Raw genomic sequence first — 11,722 nt, forward strand, 5'->3', positions numbered from 1 at the left:
GTTCTAATTTAAGTTTATTTTACTTGTGAGCATGTTATCATAAGGACTCTTAAATTTCTAAACAAATTATTTAAAATCAGAAAATGACTTTTGTTTCTTGTGCATTTCTAAAATACATTTGTTTCTTAAATTTATGGTTAAATAAATCTACTTTAACATGTGATATGTACAAAGCACTTTGCAACATGTTAACAATAAAAATGAGTAATATTATATTTAGACTTTATGATCTAAATAATAATGATGTTAGTAATAACTTTGATCATAAAGTAACTAACCTCAGGATATCTACTAAGTGCCAGGCACTTTTCAAAAAAATCATTGTATTAAATCATTTAAATATCACAACACTATATTAATATGTACTATTATTTTTAATAGTTTACAGATGGGAAAATAGAGGCATATGGATGGTTAGTAACTTGCTCAAGGTCACACTATTAGCAACTGACAGAGTCAGCAGCAGAGACAATTTAAATATTAAAAAAAAAGATGGTAGGGATCATCCATATTCAATAATACATTACAATCTATGTTAATAATACATTTCACTTGATGAGACAACCTGATACGGGGTTTTGGAAATATTTATCTTTGGATGGGTCTCATGAGTGTAGAAGTGGTGAAACTTGCTCTTGAGTTGAAGTCATTCAAGTGCATGGCAACTCACTTTTGGATGAAGTAAGTCACCTGCTTTATTGTGAGAAGCTAACTTCTCTTGATTTTTACATAATTTTATCCAGCACCCTTCAAAACAATGGTTTATTTTACCCTAACTGCTGAAATTATTATATCACGAACTTATGTATGCTTTTGAGGTTTTTATCAGCAAAACACACATAATAATCAAGCCCAAATTATACCAAAATCAAGGGTAAAATTTCAGCCATATTCAAAGAACTTATAGGAGGCTCTCTACATACTTAAATGTCTACATATGTTCCTACCTATAACTACCCACAACATTTTCCATTCCTGGTTCATGAAGATTACTAAACATTTTAGTTTGTGTATATACAAATAGAGTTATATTGTACATGGTGTTCTGTGTCTAGAAAAGAAACTATTAAAATAATGGTCAGAATTAATTCCATTTGAAAAGTAGATTGTTAATATCAGATAACAAAATCGTAATTGGAAATGCCTTCTTAAAGCATGAAACTTAAGTTTTGTAATCCAACTCCTGATAACATTAAGGAAAGCACATGAAGTGATATCCCTTGGGAATCTAGAAAATTTACAGCTGATATTGTAAAGTATCTCTCTCAAGTATAGGCCCCATAATTTCTTCACTTATAGAGTAATACATTTAATTTGCATAACTACAACTCAAGTATCATTATTTTTCTTTAATTAAAATGTAGCCTGTATAGTACATCTATGTGAATAAAGAGACCAGGAAATATTACTGAAGCTTTTCTTAACAGCCACATATAAAATTCTTTTTTTCTGAATGTTTCATAATTTACAAAAGATAATAAAGCAGTACTGGGAAAGAATTCATCCAAACATTATAATTTTAGAAATGTGTAAAGAAAATCGGTTTGCCATGATAGTAATTTCAGCTTGATAAATTAGTAGTAATTTCCTTACAGTTAAAGTTAACATTATTCTTTTTAGAAACATTACATATTTTATCATATACTCCTAAAATCACACGACATTTTTGTATTTGTGAATGCATGTGTTTAAAGTATAATTTATGCAAAAATAACTTGGAAATATGTGGGAGAATCTGTACTCTCCATGTGATACATATTTAATCTGTGAACCAGATTTAAATTCTGTTGTAAGTTTTTAAGTTCTCTTATATTTTCATTATCTTTTCAGTTACACAAAATCTCTTTTATTCAATTTTTAAATTTCCTAATGGGTTGTTTTCTTTTTATATCTTCAGGATAAAATTCCTTTTTTCCAATGTTTATTTATTTATGTTTTTATAGTCCATGAATTTAGACCATTGTCTTTCTGTTATTCGCTATGTCTTCAGAAAGTGCTTGAATTTTCCTTGGTCCGATCTTCTTCATAGTTCCCATATTTGTTTCATTACTTACTCCCATTAACTCAGATTGGGTGATTTCCAGCAGATTAGTTAGAAGAGGTTCATTCACCCTCACTTCTGCTTGGGTTTTATCTACACCCTCTTTTCATATCAGTATCTGAAAGGCAGGTTGATCTAGGCAAATCTGAGGAATGTCTGCATTGTTTGTCTAAATTCCATCTACTACAGGAATGTGGATCTGAGAACAATTTTTTCTCTCCCTAACATGCTTATCTTCCTGACATTTCAAAAATTCATCAACAAGAGAACGGGCATTCTTTGGGTAAATTTCTAGTAAGACCTTTCTTCCTTCTCTGTTCCTGCAAATAAAGTTTTAATTTATGGACATTACATTTCCAAAGTTCAATGGAAATATGTCAATGATTTGTCACAATGGTAGGTGAAATAATGCCCACCCAACCTGTGGATGTGTAATCCTGAATCCTCAGAGCCCTTGAATATGTTCCCTTGCATGGTTTAGGGAACTCTGCAGATGTGATTAAGTATATGGGCTTTGAGAATGTGAGATTATTCTGGATTATCCATGTAGACTCAATGTAATCACATAATTCCTTAAGAGCATAAAATGTTTTTTGGCTAGTTCAGAGAAATATGATATGAGAAGAACACAAATTGCCTTTGCTGGTAAAGATGGAGGAAGATGCCCTTGAGGCAAGAAATACAGCAAATCATAGAGGCTGGATACAGTCCTCAGCTGACAGCCAAAAAGGACACAGGGACCCAGTGCTATAGCTCCAAAGAACGAAATTCTACCAGCAATCCAAAGAAGCAGGAAACTGGTCCTGTTTTTAAGCTTCCAGAAAAGGAACACAGGCTTAAAATCTTGATTTTAGTTCAGTGAGATTCTTACTAGACATCATACTTGAAGAATTCTAAGAAATTTGTGTGATATGATTTTGTGTTTTGTTACAGGAAAAATAGAAAACGAATACAGTATCTTCAACCTTCCTGTTTCCCCTTCCAACCTTCTTGTTAAATTGCTTTTTAACAATTACTGTGGGAGCAAATTACTGTGAATACAGAGAAAGAGAAAGAGAGAAAGAGAGACAGAGAGACTATTACATCCCATATTACCTCCTAAGAAACACACACACACATATGTGAAATAAATAAAGCTAGTTTATTTGATAAATATAAACTTTGAACAAGCAAGGGCCATGGGACACGCTGGGTGGTCAACACAGAATGGAGATCACCCTATCAGTCTTGTGTCTTAGGGAGAAAACTGCCATATTTTGTAAGTTGTCCAAGGAAATACATTTATAAAAGGCTGTTTGGGACTTACTTCCTAGTCAAAACCCTTAGTTTATACAAATTTTAGGATTATTTGTTCCATTTCCTTGAAAAAAGTGGATGGTATGATGGGGATTGCATTGAATGTGTAGATTGCTCTAGGTAGCATTGACATCTTCACAATATTTGTTCTTCCAATCCATGAGCATGGAACGTTTTTCCATTTCTTTGTGTCTTCCTCAATTTCTTTCATGAGTATTTTATAGTTTTCTGAGTACAGATCCTTTGCCTCTTTGGTTAGATTTATTCCTAGGTATCTTATGGTTTTGGGTGCAATTGTAAATGGGATCGACTCCTTAATTTCTCTTTCTCCTGTCTTGTTGTTGGTGTATAGGAATGCCACTGATTTCTGTGCATTGATTTTATATCCTGCCACTTGACTGAATTCCTGTATGAGTTCTAGCAGTTTTGGGGTGGAGTCTTTTGGGTTTTCCACATAAAGTATCATATCTGCAAACACTGAGAGTTTGACTTCTTCTTTGCCGATTTGGATGCCTTTGATTTCTTTTTGTTGTCTGATTGCTGTGGGTAGGACTTCTAATACTATGTTGAATAGCAGTGGTGATAGTGGACATCCCTGCTGCATTCCTGACCTTAGGGGGAAAGCTCTCAGTTTTTCCCCATTGAGAATGATATTCGCTGCAGGTTTTTCATAGATGGCTTTTACAAACTGTAGAAAGAGCCAAGATGTCCATCGACAGATGAATGGATAAAGAAGAAGTGGTATATATATACAATGGAATGTTATGCAGCCATCGAAAGGAATAAGATCTTGCCATTTGCAATGACGTGGATGGAACTGGAGGGTGTTATGCTGAGCGAAATAAGTCAATCAGAGAAAGACATGTATCATATGACCTCACTGATATGAGGAATTCTTAATCTCAGGAAACAAACTGAGGGTTGCTGGAGTGGGGGGTGGGGTGGGAGGGATGGGGTGGCTGGGTGATAGACATTGGGGAGGGTATGTACTATGGTGAGTGCTGTGAATTGTGCAAGACTGCTGAATCACAGATCTGTACCTCTGAAACAAATAATGCAATATATGTTAAGAAAAAAAAAAAGAAGAAGATAGCAGGAGGGGAAGAATGAAGGGGGGGAAATCAGAGGGGGGAGACAAACCATGAGAGACAATGGACTCTGAAAAACAAACTGAGGGTTCTAGAGGGGAGGGGGGTGGGAGGATGGGTTAGCCTGGTGATGGGTATTAAAGATGGCACATTCTGCATGGAGCACTGGGTGTTATACGCAAACAATGAATCATGGAACACTACATCAAAAACTAATGATGTAATGTATGATGATTAACATAACAATAAAAAAGTAAAAAAAATAAAGGAAGAAGGATAAAAGTTTCTGTAATACAACTCCTCATTTCCCCTCTCCACAAATCTGGTGTAAGTTTAAAATCCAATTGCTCCACAATCATGGTGACCAAAAGTAGCTTAGCAGTTGCTGGAGGGGATAGAAGTTTGGAACTCACCAAAAGTATTATTCTAAGGGAACTGTGATTATTTGACTTTTCTGGCAGTTGCCTGGAAATACCAACTGATGGGGTTTGTCTTTATTTATTCTGAGTCAGAGTTTACTCAGTACAAATAGCCTTTCCTGCCTGTCTGATCATTGAAGGTGTGACCCAACACGCATACAGAATTATCAGTTCTAGGCATTTAAGAAATCTCTGTACAATCATATGTTGACCAATAAGCTAACTGAGAAGAGACTTTAGTTTCCACATGCAAAAAAAAAAAGAAAAGAAAAAGAAGAAGAATACAGTCTTTACAGAATTACTTCAGGAAAGTCACCAAAAACAACAAAAAAAGCAGCAGTGCAACAACAAGCACCATGACCAAAAACCCTAAGGGGAGAAGGAGAATCTGATCTTCAGAGTTGCTAAGTTATATTAAAGTGTCCAGTTTTTAACCTAAACTTATGAAACATGTAGTAAAACATGAAATTGCATGTCATACATGAGCAAAACCAAACCAAACAAAACCCAGTAAATAGAAATTGTCCATAAAGGAGAAAAGATGTTGGACTTATTAAAAAAAAAAAAAAAAAAAGACTTTAAATTGGGTGTCTTAAATATGTTAAAAGAAATAAAGGAAAAATATGTAATAGTTTTCTAGGGATGCCATAACAAAATACCATCATCTGGGTGGCATGAACAACACAAATTTATTTTCTTACAGTTCTGGAGGCTGAATGTCCAAGATCAAGGTCAGTAGGGTTGGCTTCAGATGACACCTTTCCCCTCAGCTCAAAGACGGCACCTCTCAGTATGTCCTCTCATGGCCTTGTCTCTGTGGAGGGAGAGGGTGAGGAGGAAGGGAGCTCTGGTATCTATCACTTTTTTTTATAAGAATTTCAATCCTATCACTTTAGGACCCCACCTTTATAAGGTCATTTGACCTTAACTACCTCCTTGAAGGTCCTATCTCCAAATAAAATCACTTTGGGAGTTAGGGTTCCAATGTAAATTTGAGGTAAAAAAAAATTCAGTGTATGACACTATGCTTAGCAAACTAAAGGAAAATATGAGAATAATGTCTCATTGAATAGAACATATTAATAAAGTTATGAAAATTATGAAACCCAAATTAAAATTCAAGACTTGAAAATTATAACCGCTAGTGAAAACTTCACTGGAATGACTATAAAGGCATATCTGAGCTGGCAAGAGAAAAAAAAAAAAACAAAAACACTGAATTTTTAAAAAGGTCAATTGAAGTTATCCAATCTGAAAAGCAGGAAAAAAAAATGAAGAAAAAGAAAGAAACCCTAGAGACCTGGAGGAAACCATCAAGCACACCATATACATGTAATGGGAATCCTAGGAGGAGAGGAGAGAGGTGTAGATTTAGTATTTTAAGAAAGTGGCCTGAAATTTCCCAACTTTGATGATCAACATTAATCTACACAGCCAGGGATTTCAATAATGCCAATTCTGATAAACACAAAGAAACTCACACCTCAGCACATCAAAATAAATCTGTTAAAATATAAAGGAAAAGAGATTAAAAAAAAAAACAGAAACACCAGAGAAATGATTTATCACATTTGTTAATGAATTGAATTGGGTGTGCCCAAACCAAATTCCTCTGTTGAAGCCCTAACTTTCACTATGACTGATTTTGGAGATAGGCCCTTTAAGAAAGTGATTCAGGTTAGATGAGGTGTAAGGGTAGAACCCTCACATAATAGAACTGATGTCGTTGTAATCAGAAGAGACACCGGAGTGCATAAACACAGACCAGTGAGGCCAGTGAGAACTTAAGGAGAAAGCCTCTATATGCAAGCAAGGGAGAAAGACTTCAGAAGAAATCCATCCTGCTGACACCTCGATCTTGAACTCCTAGCTTCCAGAATTATGAAAAAGATAAATTTCTGTTCTCTCAGGCACACAGTCTGTGGTATTTTGCTATGGCAGCCCTAATAAGCTAGCAGGACATAGAATTCTCAATATGACAAACAGCTGAATTTTCATCCGAAACCGTGGATGTCAGAAATCAGTGGGGATGCCTTATCAAAGAAGGTATAAAGATGGTCAATAAGTATATGAAGACATGGTCAATATCACTGGCCATTGAGGAATAGCAAATTAAATATGAGATAACATTATATTCTGTTAGAATGGCTAATTTTATTTTTTAAAAAAGCTAACAATACCAAATACTGGTGAGGATGTAGAGAAGGAAGAACTTTCTTTATGCTGGTAGAAACGGAAATGCTATAGCAAATTTGGAAGGCCGTTTGACAGTTTCTTACGAAGCTAAATATAGGCTTACCAGACGATCCAGCAATCACACTCCTAGATATTTATCCTACACATTGGAAAACTTATGCTCACACAAAAATCTGCATGCAAATGCTAGTAGAAGCTCTATTCATAATCTCCGAAAACTAGAAGCAATTACACTGTCCTTCAGAAGTGAACAGTTAAATAGATGGTGGTAAATCCATACAATGGTATCCTATTGAACAATAAAAAGAATGAGCTCTCAAGCCATGCAAAAACATGTGTGACTCTTAAATTCTTATGTCTACATAATGACGGCCAATCTGAAAAGGCCATATGCGGTATGAATCTTTTAGATGACCCTCTTCAAAAGGTAAAACTCTATAGATTATAAAATAGTTCAGTGGTTGTCTGGAAGTTGAGTGTTATGGGAAGAGAGTTAACCAGGGGAAGGATGAGGGGCATTCTATGGTTGTAAAACTGTTCTGTGTGATAGTTTAGTGGTGGTACATGACAATTGACTATACATTTGACATAGAAGTTTACAGCACAAAGTACTCATATATAAATATATATGTACTTTGATATTTATAAATACATTATATATGTAGGAGGTTATGGATTATAGCATACAATGCAGAATGTATACTGCAAATGAACAATAAAGTAAAGGAATAGTAAATGATGAGATTATGGGTGTCAATTATCTCATTGCTGGATTGGGAAGTTATAGATCAACAAGAAAGAACGGGTAGGGGAGGATTACCAAGTAAGGATTATAGGTGGAGACGTAAGTATAAACTATTGTTTAGCTTAATATTGGCACATATATGTACCTATAGAAATGTTTGTAGATATGTGCATACACACAGGTCCGTATACCCATACATGTCCTTGTTCTGTCAGCTGAGAGGATCTATAATCAACAATAATACCTCAGTAGCAACCAATACATCTAGTCCCTAAACCTTGATTCTAATACTATTCTCTGATAAAAAGAGCATTAGACTCCTTAATAAAATGGCAGATTCTAGGATTAAGCAGGAAACATAGAAGATGAGCTTTGGAGTATTTTGTGGTATCAAAAAGTAAACACACACACACACACACACACACACACACCAGTATGTCAATAAGGGCCAAAAGAAAGTACAAAGTACTTCCAATGGTCCAAACTGGAACAATTTGAGTAACAAAGATGTATTAGATTATAATCCAAAGTATAAAATATCTATAAATCTACACGGATATAAATAAATGATTAAATATATAAATAAGACAAAGAGAATGGACAAATCTTAAGTGCAGAATAATATCAAATATGCAGGTTCTCTGTAGATAACATGGAGATTTTGTAACTCTGCCCAGCTCTTTAACTGTGGACTATGCATAGCTACTTCCTTTTAAACAGTAAAGTATAGAAACATGGAAAGAAAAATTTTGCCTTCTAGCAACAATAGACTGGCAAATAACATCACATTACCACAGACAGTTGATGATAGTTAGTACCCTTGACATGATATAATGAGAATGACATTTTACCTATTTCTTCTCAAAACCTCATAACGCTGTCTAATCATGAGGAAAACATCAGAGAAGTCCCAAAATACCTGATAATCCACAAAATTATCAAGGTCACATAAAATAAGGAAACTCCGGGAGACTACCATAGCCAAGGGCAGGCTAAGGGAGATATCTAAATGTCGTGTGGTATCCTGAATAGACCGCAAGAAAAGAAAAAGGACATTTAGTACAAGCTAAGGAAATATGAAAGAAATATAGATTTTAGTTAAAAAATGCGTCAGTATTGATTCAATTTGACAAATATACCATACTAATTTAAGGTATGAGCAAGGAAAACTGGGTATATGGCATAAAGGAATTCTTGGGACTATCTTCAATTTTTCTGTAAATTTAAGCTATTCTTTTAAAAAGTTAATTAAAGAAAACTCTTTTGGAGGCTGGAATTTTCCTTCACCAAAAGAATAACCACCTTTCATATTGTGGCAACAGGTCGACTGTCTAAACCAAGTGTTATTATTTAAGTGGATTTCTCCCTTTGATGAGTTATTCATTAAGATCTTAGGAGGATATTGTTAGTAAGCCTATTTAGACGGACAATCCACACTTATTTTATTGTTATTTCCTAGTAAAAACAATTTTATTGGGAATAGAGCACAACCTCAAAAATTTTATTCTGCCTCTTTTTTTTGCCCTTGTTTTAAATAGTGAAATATTTGTAATTTTCTAACTATTCCATTTATCCTGTTACTCTTTTTTACTCTAAATGTTAATGCTCAATTTTATTATGTCTTTTATTCCTTATTTTGAATATTTCCTTCAAGAACCATTAAGTATGGATGTCGTATGGTCATTTATAATTTGCAGCAGTATCCAAAAGTACATTATAGCGTCATGATCAAGTATAACATACACAACATAAAAAAACAGAAACCTAAGTAATGAAAACTAGTATGTCAGGACTTTACTAGCACAAGTTGTACGGATATGCTGTTTTTGTTTAATTTCAACTTATTGCTTTCAACATTGTCCATAGGGACATTCCAATAACTTAAAATTAGTAGGAATTCTTTATTTTTGGAGAAAGGGGTACTCCATCAGAAGATAGAATACCATTTACCAAGGACATTTTAAACTAGAATTTAGATGGAACCAAGATTGAAAACCTACAGTATGTTTCATTAAAAGGGTAGCAAATTTTCATTACAATGAGCATCCTCCAAGAATATATTATATTATCTTCTATGGTAAAATGACAAGCACAATCTTCAAAATAATCCCTGAGGCACAGTGAGAAAAGGAACATGAAAGTAAAATTAAATAACCTGCTAATTTGGTATTGCTTTTATAAATGGCTTTATAGTCTCTACTTTTAATTAAAATACCAGGCTATGTACAGCTCAGAGCTAATCTCAAATTCTCTTTCTAAAATGTTAAACGAAGTACAGAATATGCTTATTCCCCACTGCAGTTTTAATGACAAACACTTAAAATTATGATTTCATGCCATCAGGGTGCAACAGCATTCTATTCCTGTCAGCACACTGTGAATTATTTGTGTTTTTTGTAGGTGCAGGACAAAGAAAAAGGTTTCATAAAAGCACTTAATAAAGTTTTAGGTACTCGAATGAAGCTTGGTTTTAAAGGTCGGAAAACTGAGATAAAAACACATTTGTGGTATTGAGTCTTTCCACTATGTCTTCAAGCACGGTACAAATAGACAACATTCCATTCCAAGTCACTTCTACAAATTTCTGGCAAATGTTTGAATGGACTAAAAGGTATATATGTGAATATTGGGAAATAGGTTTGAAAAAGTTCATCCAATGTATATGTCTTTTAATAAAAAAAAAGATTTTACTTATTTTGAGAGAGAGAGAGTGAGCATGGCGGCGGGGAGGGTCAGAGGGGAAGGAGAAGCAAACTTCCCATGGTGAGCAGGGCTCCATCCCAAGACCCTGAAATCATGACCTGAGCCGAAGGCAGACGCTTAACCAACTAAGCCACCCAAACACCCCTGGAATATTTATTGATTGTCATTGTTCCCGTACAACTAATGAAAAAGATACAGCCAAATTAAGAAAGCATTGTTGTCGTTTCAGAATTGCAATCCTAGGGTGTTAGATACAAATATAGAGTGAAGATTATTTTTTTTTAACCATCCTATTTAGGGCATGATGGCAAAAGAAAAAGTTCAGTGGAGCCAAGGGTTTAGAGTGAAAACACCTTACCTCTTACCCTCATGGGAAACACTCTGGAATTTGAATGCAAGGTTTAACATTATGGTTCTAGAATCTACATTTTTTTTAGCCTCAAATGGTTTGGCATCTTGAGGGTTACTATCGCCTGTGTAGATTATGTTCACCCTGTGTCTCAAACCTGCTAATGTGTTATTAAAGAATGTCAGGGCTATAAGGGTTAGTAGACATAGTCTAGGAAAAAAAAAAAACTACTGTAAAATCATAATTACATCCAGATAAAATAAATGAATTTCTGAATAACAGAGTGGTATTTGGTTCCAAAGGAGAGGATTTCTGACCTCTTGACTCTGAGACTGATACTTGATTCATTATGTTATATCATACAATTCAAAGCATTGTGGTTTTTAGCTGTTTATTTTATTTTATTATGTTTTTTCTTTATATTAAGGTGATTCACAAGAATTCAAGACATCACAGTGTTTGTCTACAGAGAAACGTAGAAGAGAATCCTCTCTGAAGATAATACACACTCAGCATAGTAGTTTCTAACTTGAATTTAGCACCAATCACTTAAACTAAGAAAAAGTCAAATTTTAACCTTTAAAGAATACCCCTGGGGATACTTTAGAAGAGGGTATGTATATATAATTAGAAGGTTGAACTGGTAAAAGACACCTGTAGAAAACATCTAAAAAATAACCCAATGGAACAAGCTATCATTTGCAAAGATGTCAGAATAGTTCAACTGGGTCTTTCAACGTTCCCTTAAGTCATCAAAAAGAGCCTCCTGTGTTACACAATCTAATTTTTAAAATGACATTTTGCCTGACATGTTAGGCCTCAAAATAAAATCTTTCTTTAGAAAGTTTGAACAAGAAGATTAAAACGCATTACACGGTCTTTAAC

The sequence above is a fragment of the Halichoerus grypus genome, chromosome 2 (genome assembly GCF_964656455.1).
Source record: "Halichoerus grypus chromosome 2, mHalGry1.hap1.1, whole genome shotgun sequence".
NCBI classification, from domain to species: domain Eukaryota; kingdom Metazoa; phylum Chordata; class Mammalia; order Carnivora; family Phocidae; genus Halichoerus; species Halichoerus grypus.